At 42.4% G+C, this 13001-nt stretch overlaps 1 long non-coding RNA gene across 1 annotated transcript in view; it reads right to left on the bottom strand.

Moving 5' to 3' along the window:
• The window catches only part of LOC120892411 (uncharacterized), a 58693-nt gene extending 54302 nt beyond the window's left edge, over window positions 1-4391 (bottom strand). Inside the window, exon 1 of the long non-coding RNA XR_005737091.2 lies at window positions 4244-4391. This is a non-coding gene — a long non-coding RNA (uncharacterized LOC120892411). The remainder of the gene's footprint in view (window positions 1-4243) is intronic.
• Between the last annotated feature and the right edge of the window lie 8610 nt (window positions 4392-13001).

The raw sequence follows: 13001 nt of genomic DNA, 5'->3' as shown, positions 1-13001 counted from the left end.
GCAGAGGTACAAGTTGGTAGGCTTAGAGCAAATGGAATATATAATCAATTTCACTACTCAATCTAAGGTTCAGAACTTCTGATGCTGGTCAGAACAAAACAACCTTGGATCAAAGTGTTCCAATTGTCATGCTTTGGCAAGCACAATGCAGAGACCTAATTGTGCATCCTGCGTGCTTTGAAGTGTCGAAGACTACACCTCCCTCAAACACACAAGGGGCCTTGTCAGAACAGATAACTGACTGACTCCCACAGACAAGGGCTATGTGAGTCACCTTGGGGAAATCAAGACCCCAGCTGCTGAGAAGCACAATTTCAAAGCTGAGAGTTTGCTGGAGACAATTTTGTGCACAGCAGAGAGAATTTCTGCTGGCTTCAGCTCAGTCTGTGCAGAGTATCAAACCAGTACTTGTATGAAGCTGCCTACAACATCAGTTCCTTGATGCAGAAGATCCTGCCCCCCAGGGTGCAGTTAGAAATGTCTGCAAACACGTCTCTGTTTATCACAACTTGGGAAGGAAGCACTATTGGCATCTAGTGGGTAGAGACCAGGGGTGTTGCTGAACAAAGCACAGAATAGCCCTGAAGAACAAAAAATTACCCAGCCTTAAGTGTCAATAGTAAAACAGTTAAAAGCCATTGTCTCATAGGAGGAACCAGTAGGATTTCCATGGCTAGCACGACCCATAGGGGTCCTAACTACCCATGGTCTGGCCCCAAGTCGGTTGACCGGCCTCATCATTGATGAGAACATTTAGTTAAAAGGATGAACTTCTAAGCTGTAATCCATGTTATTCCACTTCCCAGTGTAGGAAAGACACTCCACTCTCTATGATTGCCTTTTCCTCATCTACAAAATGGACATAGTAATTGTGTTAGTCAGCTTTTCATCTCTGTGATCAAATGCTCAGCGGGGGAGGAAAGGTTTATCTTGGCTCACTGTTTCAGAGATTCTGTCTAAGTTCATTGCTCCGGGCCCAAGGTGAAGCAGATCATCATGGCAGGAAGGCATGGAAGATGGAAGCTGCTCCATTCATGGTGGCCAGGAAGCAGAGGGTAGGGGCAGGGACCAGAGAGCAGATGTCCCCTTTTAGGCCACATGCCCAGTGACACACCTCTTGCAGCCACACCTCACATCTGCCGACAGTTACCACCCAGTCAGTCCATTCATTCTAGGATGGACTGATTCCGTTATAGCTTTCATGATCCATTCATTTCACCTTCAAATATCCCTGCATTGATACATCTTATTTCCAAATCACAAGAGTAATAAAACTTGTCCATAGAGTTGTTTAAGGACCAAATGAACTGCAAGAAAACAGTGCATATAAAGTACTTCATTAAGTACCTAACTCTTAAGAAGCAATGTCATGAAGATTTTTTTAACCTCTGCTTTATATTTATTGTTCTATAATTATTTATTGTTATGTAATCTGTTTTTGCTTCACCTGACTGAGAAGCCCTTCTCCCTCCCACCCTCCCACCTGTGATCATTCCTTCTTCCCTCAAGTTCAGCTCAAGTGCTATTTCCCTTGGGAAACTTCCTCAGATCTACCCATGAGACAACTTGGCCCTTCCTCTGGGGTCCCTGGCCTCTTATTTTTCTTTGTTCCCACCCTGATGACTTAGTTAATCACCCAGCCTCTAAATGCCAGTAACACATCATATGACCTTTGTGCCCTCACCAAGCCACAATGAATACTTTTTAATTAAATTTCAATCTGTAGTTCTAGGCATTTCTGCTGTTTCTGATCATTCTGAGAGCTCTTCCTTACTCCTTTGATTTTCTGCAACAAATAATAACCCATCCAAAATGCTGAGGTCATCTCCAGTGGTGAATGTCTCTCAGAAGTTGATTATGGGTCCAAAGACCTATAAAACACTCTGAGGTGAACTTGGGAAGACCAAATACCAAAGTAGATAATCTCTGGAGAGACATGAAGACCCCCACATTCACTAACCCTCATTAACCCAAGGGGCAGAATTAGTTTACATGCAATTCAAAGAAATCAAATTAGCCTTTCCTATGAACGATCTTTTTGATATCCAACCCCATTAGGGAGATACCAAAGTTATTCCAGTTATAATTCCTGGGCCAATGTTACACGGCAAGAATGACTAGGCAGGCAGGTTATCTGACCTAACATCTGTGCTTCTAATCACTCTGATCATCTTTCAAACATTAAGTGACTTGGCACTGTTAAATGAAAAATAACAGAAACTATTCTTCCAACAAAAATTTAAGAACAAGTCTGATTTGTAGAACTCCTAACAAAACCATTCTAGGTTGAAGGAGGGGGACTTCCTGAATCACTCACCTGTTACCTGCTTCCCACTTCAGGTGTCTTTAGAGGAATTCTGAGAATCAGATGATTACACCTTTATATCCTGCAGATGTGGAAATGAGCCTAGACCTCAGAAGGTGAAGTGCTAAATGATGTGCGAAAGTTCCTACAGCTTGAAAGTGTCAGGGCCAGGAATTCTAGGTCTCCTGGCCCTGAATCCAAAGTTCTTTTGACAGTATACTGACCCGTGTTTTTGACAAGTCTTTCTTATTAAGAAGCACAGAAATAAAAGATAATCTCAAAATTCCACAAATATTTACTGTATTTCATCTGACCTAAGATGCCATTGGGTACAATACATATCCCAGTTCGAGGTGTTGCTGGTTCTGGATGTTAGAATCAAGGACATGGCAGGTATCTGTCAGAACAGTGGTTTTACTGATTTGGGGTCTCTCCTTTAGCCCTTCAGCACTCTAATACAATGGTCCTAATCTTTTCTGGTAATAAAGTCTCCTTTGTAATCTAATGAAAGTTATGGAAATTCTAGCTAAAAAAAAATGCACTTACAATACAGCTTTAGATGTAGTCTGGTGGTCCCATGACACCTTTCCACAAAACCTATACACTTTATGCATTCTGTATTAATCACAATTTCCACTTCTAGTTCTTTTGTTCTGATCAAAAGGAATCTATTCTCCATCTTACAAATGCAAAATTAGTTTTGGGTTAATTTTGGATGGAAGGGCAACCTTATGAAATAGGAGTCACATAACAATGTGTTCTTAAATTTTCAAATTAGAAATCCTAAAAGGCAAAAATCAAAATAAATAAAGTGAACAGTATTCTGTTCTGTGATTTGATTACATTACTATTAATCAAGTTCCTCTGTTAATGAACATTTAGATTATTTCTAGTTCTTTGTTATCCCAAACAATTCTGCAGAGAACATTCTTGTACATGACTGACTGTCCTTTACTGTGTGAGCAATAAACTTTATTTCATAACCAAAAAAAATGAAGAAAGTGAAATCGTGTTTGAAATTAATGGCAACCCACTCAGAGAAAAGAATTATTCCACTGACTTTTAGAACAAATGTTCAGTATCTTCCCAAAGACAAAAATGACAACTGAAAGGAATTGTAAACTCTTTTAGTAATTATACTGTTTCTATTAATTTTTCAATGCTATTTTGAAATTATAAGTCTTTCACAAGTGTTTCTGGAGATTTTCTTTGTCTGGATTTCTACTAGCTTTAGAGTAGAAAACCCCAGAAGGCGTTCTCGTAAGTTGGAGAACTCCAAATCTAGGCTAGTCTCCCAATCAGCTTTGGCTGTGGCAAGGTAATTAAGAGCAAACATATGTTGTCATAGCAATTAGTTTTTCCTGGAGAAAACAGCCTTGTTGCCAATGATAAAAAGAATTTTTCCATTCACATGATATGTCCTGTATTCTTTTTAAGAAATGTTTCCTTGGTCTTAGTGTTGGGTGGCCAATTTATCTTGGTTTGTGCAGTAATTTTCTGGTTTTACCTGGAAGTCTGTGACCCAGGAGAGCCCTCAGGTCTGTGAGAATCAGGTTTGTTGTCACGACCCTGCCAGCTGCTCACTGTCCTTGTCCTAGACTGGTGCTCTTTGTAAAGCCCTCCTCCATATTGACTAAGAATGATTTTGATTAACTCCTCCAGAAAAGTTGTCACCATGCCAAAATGCCTCTTTTCCAACCCCATAGTTTTCCTTTGAAAGAGGGGGAAGAGAGCTGGGGGTGGGAGAACAGGGACTTTCCGTCTATTCCACACAACCCACATTGTGGTACCAGGAGCATGATTTCTGTCTTTCCCATGCACTTATATTTTTCATCGCTCTTAACAGTCCCACTTGCCTTCCCAAATAAGTCAGCCACCACCAAGGTCCTATTTCATCAGCTATGAGGAAGGGAATAGAAAAGAATGAACAATTCTCACATCCTTTTGAGGCGGTATCTGGAGTAAAGTAGGGGTGAGTTATAAGTCCCTGAAAGCATCATGCGTGAAGTTATTTTGAGGTGGAGCAAGGCCTGTGATGAAGGAAGGTTGTGTCAGCCAGCTTTTTTTATTTTTTCTACTTTGACAATTACCTGAAAAAAAAAAAAAAACTCAGAGGAGGCAAGATTAATTTGGGCTCATAGTTTCAGCGGTTCAGACCGTGGCCAGCTGGCTCCGTTGCTTCAGGCATGAGATGAGGCATAGCACCATGGTGGAGCCTGGCAGAGGAAAGTTACTCAACTCACTGAGCTGGGAGCCTGGAGAGAGGAGAGAACCAAAACAAGGAAAGCCAGGGCATGCCCCACGGCCTGCTTCCTCCAAGCATGCTCCACGGCCTGTAGTTTCCACCCCCTCCCACTAGTGCATTCAGCCACCGGTGGATTGACCCACTCTGAGGTCAGAGCCCTCATAATGTTATCACTTCCCCAAACCCCAGCTCTGACCCAATCTTCAAAACATGAGACTCGGGGGGACTTTCCAAGTCTAAACCTTAACCCAGATGGAGGCTGGCTTTTAAAAAAAGGAAAAGAAAGGAGAAAGCATTCAGTGGCACCAGGGAAACCAAAACCCGACGGCCTCATGACCCTCTTGGGCCTGGGTGAAGAGATCATCATGACCAGCCAATGGCCAGGACGGCACGGAGTCCAGAGCACCCGGAAGAGCTCGGGGAGCAGGGTGTGGAGAGCTCCGTGAAAACAGGCTATGGCCACCACTGCTTTCGCTGGATTTTAAAACTTTTACCAGAGAAAATTACAAACATAATTACAAACAAGGGTCAAGAGACTCATATAACGAAATTCTGTGCGTCCATTTCCAGCTTTCAAAAGTGGTGAATTCACGGGGAATCATTTTCATTCTTACCCCACCAATTCCCATATCCCAAAATTTCTAAGCAGATCCCATTTATACTGTGTTTTTTAAAGGTATTTCAGTGTATATCTCTCAGAGAGAAGGCCTCTTTTTCCAAACATGTTCACAATACCACTACATGTCTAAAAAAATAATGACAACCCCACTGTATTATCAAATATCCAGTCCGCTCATTCATCCATATCTTTGTGGCAGTAGTTAACATGTCTCTTAATTTCTTTTTATCTATAGGTTTACTCAGCCTCTTTTGTTTTCCCTAATAATTTGTTGACATAACATGTAACTTTTTGGGTAAGGCTTCTCACTCTACATTTGGCCAAGGGCACACCATAGGTATTGTTTAGTGTGTTCCTCTGTCTCTTGTATTTCCTGGAAACTGTTGGGTAGATTTAATGATTTGATCACATTCAAATTTTGTTAATTTTTATGATATGGTGAGGTTCCATTAGGTAGCACCTAATACCTAATTACCTCTATTTATATGATGTTAAGATGGATCCATGGGTATCAGTGTCACCAGCCAAATCTATCTCTCATAATATTCTCCATTACCTTTTCACCTATTGATTTTATTACTATTAATAATAATAATCTTTATTTTAATTTTCCTCCTTAATTTATAATCAGGAATACTTTTATAAAGAAAAAGAAACTTTCTAACATCGACTACTTGGTTGTCTTGAGTTAATGTTTGACTAAAAAGACAGGGAAAATGATTCATCTTTCCTTTTATTTACTAATTTTCATAATAATTAATGGAATCCCTAGAATTCTCCAACTGTAACAGTGAATCCTCTACTTATCTAAAATAGCATTATGAGTTCAAGGAATTTTTACATACAGGATGTATTTCAATGTATTGCACCTATTCTTTCCTTTGATGTTTAGGTTGCTCATCTTTAGACCTTACAAACTACTTCCCATTGCTCTTAAGTCATTTTAACATGTCCCCAAGGGCCTCTGGTATTCCCTTGCCTTCTGAGGTGAAAAGATGGTCCAGAATTGTCTTATGCATTTCCTATCCCACACATGTAATGATCTACTTCTGGAAGAAGCCTCAGTTTCTCAGTAAGAAATAGTATTTGGCGACAACAGTTGGATAGGAAATGCGCTCATTCCTACCAGGTTGATCAGTCATTCTTCCCAACCTTTTTCACTTAAATAGAATTATTTTTCTATTTAAGAAAAAACAAATCAGGAGTTCATTTTACTAATATTTTTCTCTTTACTGAGGAAAAACTCAGTTCCTAAAGGAAGTGCAATTATAACTTCCAATACATACATAAGCGTATGCATGCTTGTGTGTATGTGTGTATATGTATATATACGTCTATTCTATATGGCAAAAAAGAGACATGGACAGGGACTTCATTCTCATGACAGAAGAAAGAAAGGCCCCAGTGGAAGGAGTAAAGAGAAGATACTGGAGGAAGAAAGGGAAAATGGGGGAAGGAAAAAAATTAAGAAAGGAAACTTCACATGAATATAAAATTTGAAGTCTCATGCATGAGGTGAAGATGTTCGTGTACAAGAAAACAATTTCCTGAAAGCAAAAACTCCAAAATCATATTTCTCAATCATTTCCCACAATAATAACATTGTTGTAAGTACCCACTATATAAATTCATCGATTATCATAGCAACCTTAAGAGGTAGACATTATTATTATTATGTCCATCTTATCAAAGAAAAATTGGAATATAATAAGAGTGAGCCACTGGCTTAAGCTGGAATTACTGATGAATCAAAGCCAATATCCAACCTGGGCAATCTGAGTTTCATAATGATGACACATGTCTTTCAAAATAAGATGAAACATCAACACACAAGGGGATATAGCTCAGTTGGTAGGTGCTTGCCTCGCATGCACAAGGCCCTGGGTTCAATCACCACAAAAAAAAAAAATATATATATATATATATATATTATATAATAAAAATTTAAAAATCTTCTTCAAAAAAGACCAATACATAAATATGTAAATATTCACACATGCATTTATGACTTGGAAAAGAGAAACTGTAACAAACTCAAGCTAAAAACATCTCATTGTAAAATGGAATTTTGGAAACACATGAAATTTTTATACAAATTAATAGCATTTATAAAAGTAGGAAAACTTACAGGGATTAAAATTAAAACAGAGAGAGAGAGAGAGAGAGAGAGAGAGAGAGAGGGACTTATTCATTTATCCATCTATTCATTCCACAAAAGAGGACACTGAGAGATAGAGACATTAACTTCATAAAGTCACTCACCCTAAGACATCTACAAATTCAGAATTGTATAGCCCAAAGACTTTGAAATGGGCCTTTAGCTTTGAGGAACTCGTGTGGATGGTCTTGAAATGGGATCCAGGCTGTCTCTTCTCAAGGTGCAGCACTGTGTTATCCATGAAGCTTTCCTTCTGAACTTAGAATTCAATCCTCTTGTTCCATTACAATAAGCTAGAAATAGTCCCTTTGTCCCAAGTAGTTTCAGTCTAATGGGTGAGAAGGGGGAATCCCTCATGCAAGCCAGAGCAGGTGCAGGAAGTTATCCGCCTCCTTCCTTCTTCCCCAAGGGCCAATCATCACAGCTTCAGCTGAGGATGCCTGAGAAGCAGAGCCTGCAGCTGGGCAGCCCTCCTGCCAAGAGTGTGTAAACCCAAAATGGAAGCTGGAGGGAAAATAAGGCAGGCTCATCACATCAATCCTCCCACTTGCTCCCCATCAGAACCGGGGAGAGCAGACGTAAAAACATCACCAGCTGGTGTGTTTCCTGGCAGAGACATCAGCCACAGCCTCGCTGGCCCCCAGACACACTCGTACAGCAAACAACTTCCATCTGTGGCTCCGTTTCCTTTATTGACTGGGGCTAATAGGCAAGGAAGAGAACAGACCAATGTTTCAGAGGCCCATGGGACCTGGGCGCTGCCTCCAGCAGGACAGGATTGATGGATCGTAGACTGACAGTCAACAGATGAAACCTCATGATGCCAGTAAACCCAGCTATGAAATGAGCAAGTGCTCCTCCAGGCACCACCGCTGCAGTGCCTGCCCTCACCTCCCAGCTCTGCCCACCCTCTGCCTTCCAGAGCACACCAGCTGGGCTGGGAGGACGAGCAGGACACCTTAGGCAAGGCAGCATTAGGAGAAGCCAAGGCCTGCCTGGGAGGGTTGGGGACAGAGTGGGAAAGGCCTGCCCCTCCAGGCTTCCTGGGTCTTCCATCCCTGGTGGGTCTAGCTATGGATTTTGGATGCTTGTAGTCCACTGAAGAAACCACAGGCTCTTACATGGTCTTTTCTGAATAATCTTGGAATCAGCAAAGCAAAAAGAGAGAACTGAGAGTTAGCTTTCCTTCCAAGACTTGATGCAATTTTGTTTGCTTTTAACATTCCTCTATTCTCTTCCTCTTTGCTTCTATTTTAGACAGCCACCTCCCGTCTGCCTCTCCAGGAGGACTCCAAATAGCAAGGTGTAAGAGTCACAGTGGTTCCTTCCCCATTTCAATTCCCCATGGCTTTTCAACCCCCAATTCAAGTTCCAGAAACGACAAGAAGGGAAGGTGGTGAGCTGTTCTCCTGGTCCCAACTCAGGATGCAAGTCGTGTATTCCACGTCCATCCTTCCACAAACGCTCACTGAGAACCTCTTATTTAAAATGGAAATAGTAAATTAGAAAACAAGTTAGCTCACTCTTTCAAATCAGCAAATGAATAATGAGAGACCTATTCACATTACAAAGCAGAATTTGTTTTTGTTGTTGTTGATGATGATGATCCCTATTATCCGTTTATTGTCTTACTTTAGTAATTCTCAGAAAAATCGAAGTTCATGTAGAATAAAAGTTGCAAATGGCTGAAAATCATCACAAGACTGACAAGGATCCAAGGATCAGTGGCAGAGTAGGGTGTGCTAGTGATTACCAAGCCAACCCTTGTGGGGCAGGTCAATGGAAATGCACATGGTGTGGCCTCTGGAGCTAACCCACCCAAGGACCATGTCAATTTCTCTGATCTTGTCAAGTCACTTGTTTGTTGGTCTCATTGCATCCAAATCCCTGTCTCAGTGTTTGGAACTTGAAGATGTTCAATAAAAGAACCCTCCTCCCCAGGCACACCCCCACACTCATTTTCCCTCCAATTAAAGGACATCATCGTACATATCTCTATTATATGACACTTTTTTATATAAATATTTTATTAATTGTTGGTGAATCTTTATTTATTTTGATGTGGTGCTGAAAATCACACCCAGTGCCTCACACCTGCTAGACAAGCACTCTACCACTGAGCCACAACCCCAGCCCCTATTAGATAACACTTTTAACAATACATTTCATTTTCTGATTACTGGTCTATGTCTCCCATTAAATTATGAGCCATCAGAGAAATGAAGCCATGTCTTGCGTATTTACCTGATAACTAAGAGTGCACAGTAGTTCCTCAATTCACCAGTTTTCAGATGGTCGAGTTTTAAATCTCTCAACTTACTTAAGGGTCAAAAATGACATCTAAAACATTGCCACAAGCAGTGGATGACTTGGTGCTAAGCCCTGCGCTACAGCAGACTTGTCAGAGGGGTCAAGTTCAGAGGTGAAGGAAAAGATCAGATGGAGGATCCCTGGGAGAGTTTCATGGGGGAGGCAGCTCCTGAGAGGGTGCTGTAAGATCCTGCAGCCCTAAGTGGAGTGAGGAAGTCACTTGAGAAAGGGTGAGAACAACGGGCAACACTGGGGGCAGAGGTGAGCATGCCTCAGGGAAGAGGGAAGGAGCTAAGGGGCTCAGAACCCAGAAAGCAAGGGCGCCTGCAGTTGATGTCATGGGAATGGGGAAGCACTGGGATGCAAGAGGAGCGGAGGGGCTTGGCGTTCCTGTTGCAAGGCCATGGACATAAGGTCTGAAGCCTCCCCACCTCTGGGGCATTCTGAAAGATTCAGGCTGCTTCTGGAGTTGTTGGGAAAGGAAGCTCATGGGAAGGGAAGGGAACCCCAGAGCTTCCTAGTGAGGGGTTAGGCACCACTGGGAGTCATCGTCCATCCTGCTGGAGCCATGTTCACAGCAGGAGGCCAACCTGAGCTCACGGAGGACCAGCATCCCAGCCCAGGGATGAGAGACTCCGGTGCGGTCTGCTCTATGACATGCTCACCAGCATGGGGCCACTAAAGGTCCTTGAAGAAGGAAAGATGAAGGACGTGTTGAAATGTGTTTGGGGAAGAATCATGTGTTAGTCAGCTTTCCATTGCTCTGGCAAAATTCCCAAGAAAAGCAACTGAAAAGAAGAAAGGTTTATCTTGACTTTGCTGTCAGAGGTTCAGGTCACAGCTGCCTGGCCCTGGCCCTTGGCCCTCTGGCAACACAGTACATCGTGGCGGGAGTGCACGGCAGACGAGGCCTTCTCGCCTCAAGGCAGCAAGAAAGAGGAAGGGGCTGAGGTCCCAGCATGTGTCCCTTCCAGGACACAGTGACCCACGTCCTCCCACCAGGCCCCACCTCCTAAAGGGCCCACCATCTCCCGGGGTGCCACCGGGTGGCCACCAGAACTTCAGAGGACCCACTCCATAAAAGAACATTGTGTCAGAAATACAGGTTATTTTTTTTCTTTTTTAATGAGCTACAAACATGGGAAAGGCAGACAAATTTAAAAGGTAATTGTCCATTTTGTGTGCAAGTACACTCACACATGTGTCACATTCTGCTCACTCACAACCCTGTGAGGCACATCTCACACCCATTTCACGGATGAAGAAATGCCAGGCGGTGACGTCAGTGGCTCTCTCAAGAGCACAAAGCTTCCAAAGGGCCCAGCTGACCTCGGCCCCAGCGCTGCTTTCTCAACTCACTGTGCACATCTTTGAATCAAGTTGTCCGTCTCCAGAGGAGCTGAGCTGCTCAGAGCACAGAACCTAACCCAGAGGGGCAAAGGGGACCGAAAAGCAGACAATGCCACTGAAACCCACGGAAGCAAAAATGGGTGATCTGGTGAGTGGCTGGGCAGGGGTAAGCTGCATCTTGGCTTCCTTGGTTAGAAAAATCAATGCCCTCGCTGGCCGCAGGTTTATCTGGGAGGAACAGGAAGATCTGTGAGAGGAGCTCGTTTCAGAACTTGTGGAAGTCACAATTGCTCAGGTGCCTTGCAAATGCCTGGCACAGAGTTCAATTTGTTACCATTTGCAAATGACTAAAAAGCTTTTCCTTCTTCTGTGAAGGTTTGAAAATGGAACAAACCCAGAGGACACCATTCTCTGCTCAGGGCTGTAACCTGCAGCTGGGTGTTCTTACCAGCACAAAGAAAAGAAAGGTCATCTTTCCTTTCCAGCAGAGAAAGTAAATTGTAAGCTGTTTTGAAATATGCTGGTGCTATTTTAAGCCTGACCACAAATCCATGTATCTTCTAGGTTAGCTTGTAGTTTATATAGACACAGTAACTCCAAACTGAGAATGTCTCATTATTCTACATGCCGCTGGACAAGGTGCCAAAAGACCAGACTCAGCCAGGCCACTAATCAGCAGGCGAAGCTCAGGTGAGTGATGTGACCTTGCTGGCCTGCCTTGCCTACTTCTCAGGAGCATTGACACATTCAGGCAAGCGCTTTGCAACTTACAGAGACTCACGTCCATGTAGGCCGTTATCATCAGTCTGTATAAAACAACAATTTGTACTTATTTTATCTCCAGTTTGTAATTCCATGCCATCATCAAGCCGCATCTGTTCTGGTCTGTAGCCCTTGGGACCTGTTTGGTCAGTTACAGTGAAGCTAGAGAAAATCTGATACAAGGCAGGCAGGACCTAGAAGTCCCCAAATTGTCATGAAGCCTTTATTTATGGAATAGGGCTAGTCAGGGTTTTTGCATCTGAGTGCAGCAGCAATCCCTACAACTTTGGAAAATAAAGAAATAGAACAAGGTGATTATCATAATCACTGATGTCAGATGAGACAATGATTTAAATCATGTCTCTGCTATATAGTAGATGAGCAACATATCCTTTCTTGACCTCAGTTTTTTTCCACTAAAAATATAAGCAATTAAAAATAATCACATTAAGGAGTGTATTTAAAGCAGCTGAACGAGTGCCATTTATTTAGAAAATGCTAACTAAATGTTAATTCCCTCTCCCACGTATATATATGCCCTTTCTTCCATGATGTATCAAAACAGAAATTACATTATCCAGGCCATATCTTTGCAAATTAACAAGTACTGGGTTTCTTGGTTGGTGGGTTTCTTGGAAACAGGGTCTACCCATATTGCTCAGATCGGTTTTGAATCACAATTCCCCCATCTTACCCTTCTGAGTAGCCGGGACTACCTGTGCACATCACCACTGTGCAGCTAGGACTTTCTTTTAGATGTCTAGTGCACATTTTGCCTGTCTTTGTGATATCCTTAGAGCTACATTTGTCTACATGTCTCTGTGATCTCCAGGAGCTGGAATCTGCCCTCCCATACTGGCAGACAGCACACCCAAAAGAAAAAAAAAAAGAAAAATCCAGTTGAAATCCAAAGACATTCTTTATAAAACAAGACCTGTCTTGCTTTGTTTCAAGTAAATGTCCCTCCAAACAGGAAGCTCAGTACACAGATCCAGCTTCAGGCAAAGTATGGTTTAGTTTCTGTTTTCAGAAAACCCATTGTGCTTCTTGGTGAACAATTCCAAGAATTGTCCCAGTTTCTCTCACTCATGTTGACAGGGAAAGACCATCTAATCTAGTACCTTTCATTCTTATCTAGACCAATTCTACCTGCCATGCAGCCCCAACAGGAGGCCGGTGACTGGTTCCTGCTCTCATTGTCCTTGAACAGCTCTTTCACACTATGTTTCTTCCTGACCTGTCCCTGTACCCT

This window comes from Ictidomys tridecemlineatus, chromosome 9 (assembly GCF_052094955.1).
Source record: "Ictidomys tridecemlineatus isolate mIctTri1 chromosome 9, mIctTri1.hap1, whole genome shotgun sequence".
In the NCBI taxonomy this organism is placed as follows: Eukaryota; Metazoa; Chordata; class Mammalia; order Rodentia; family Sciuridae; genus Ictidomys; species Ictidomys tridecemlineatus.
The sequence above is the reverse complement of the archived record's forward strand: the minus strand, read 5'-3'. Positions and strand labels throughout refer to the sequence as shown.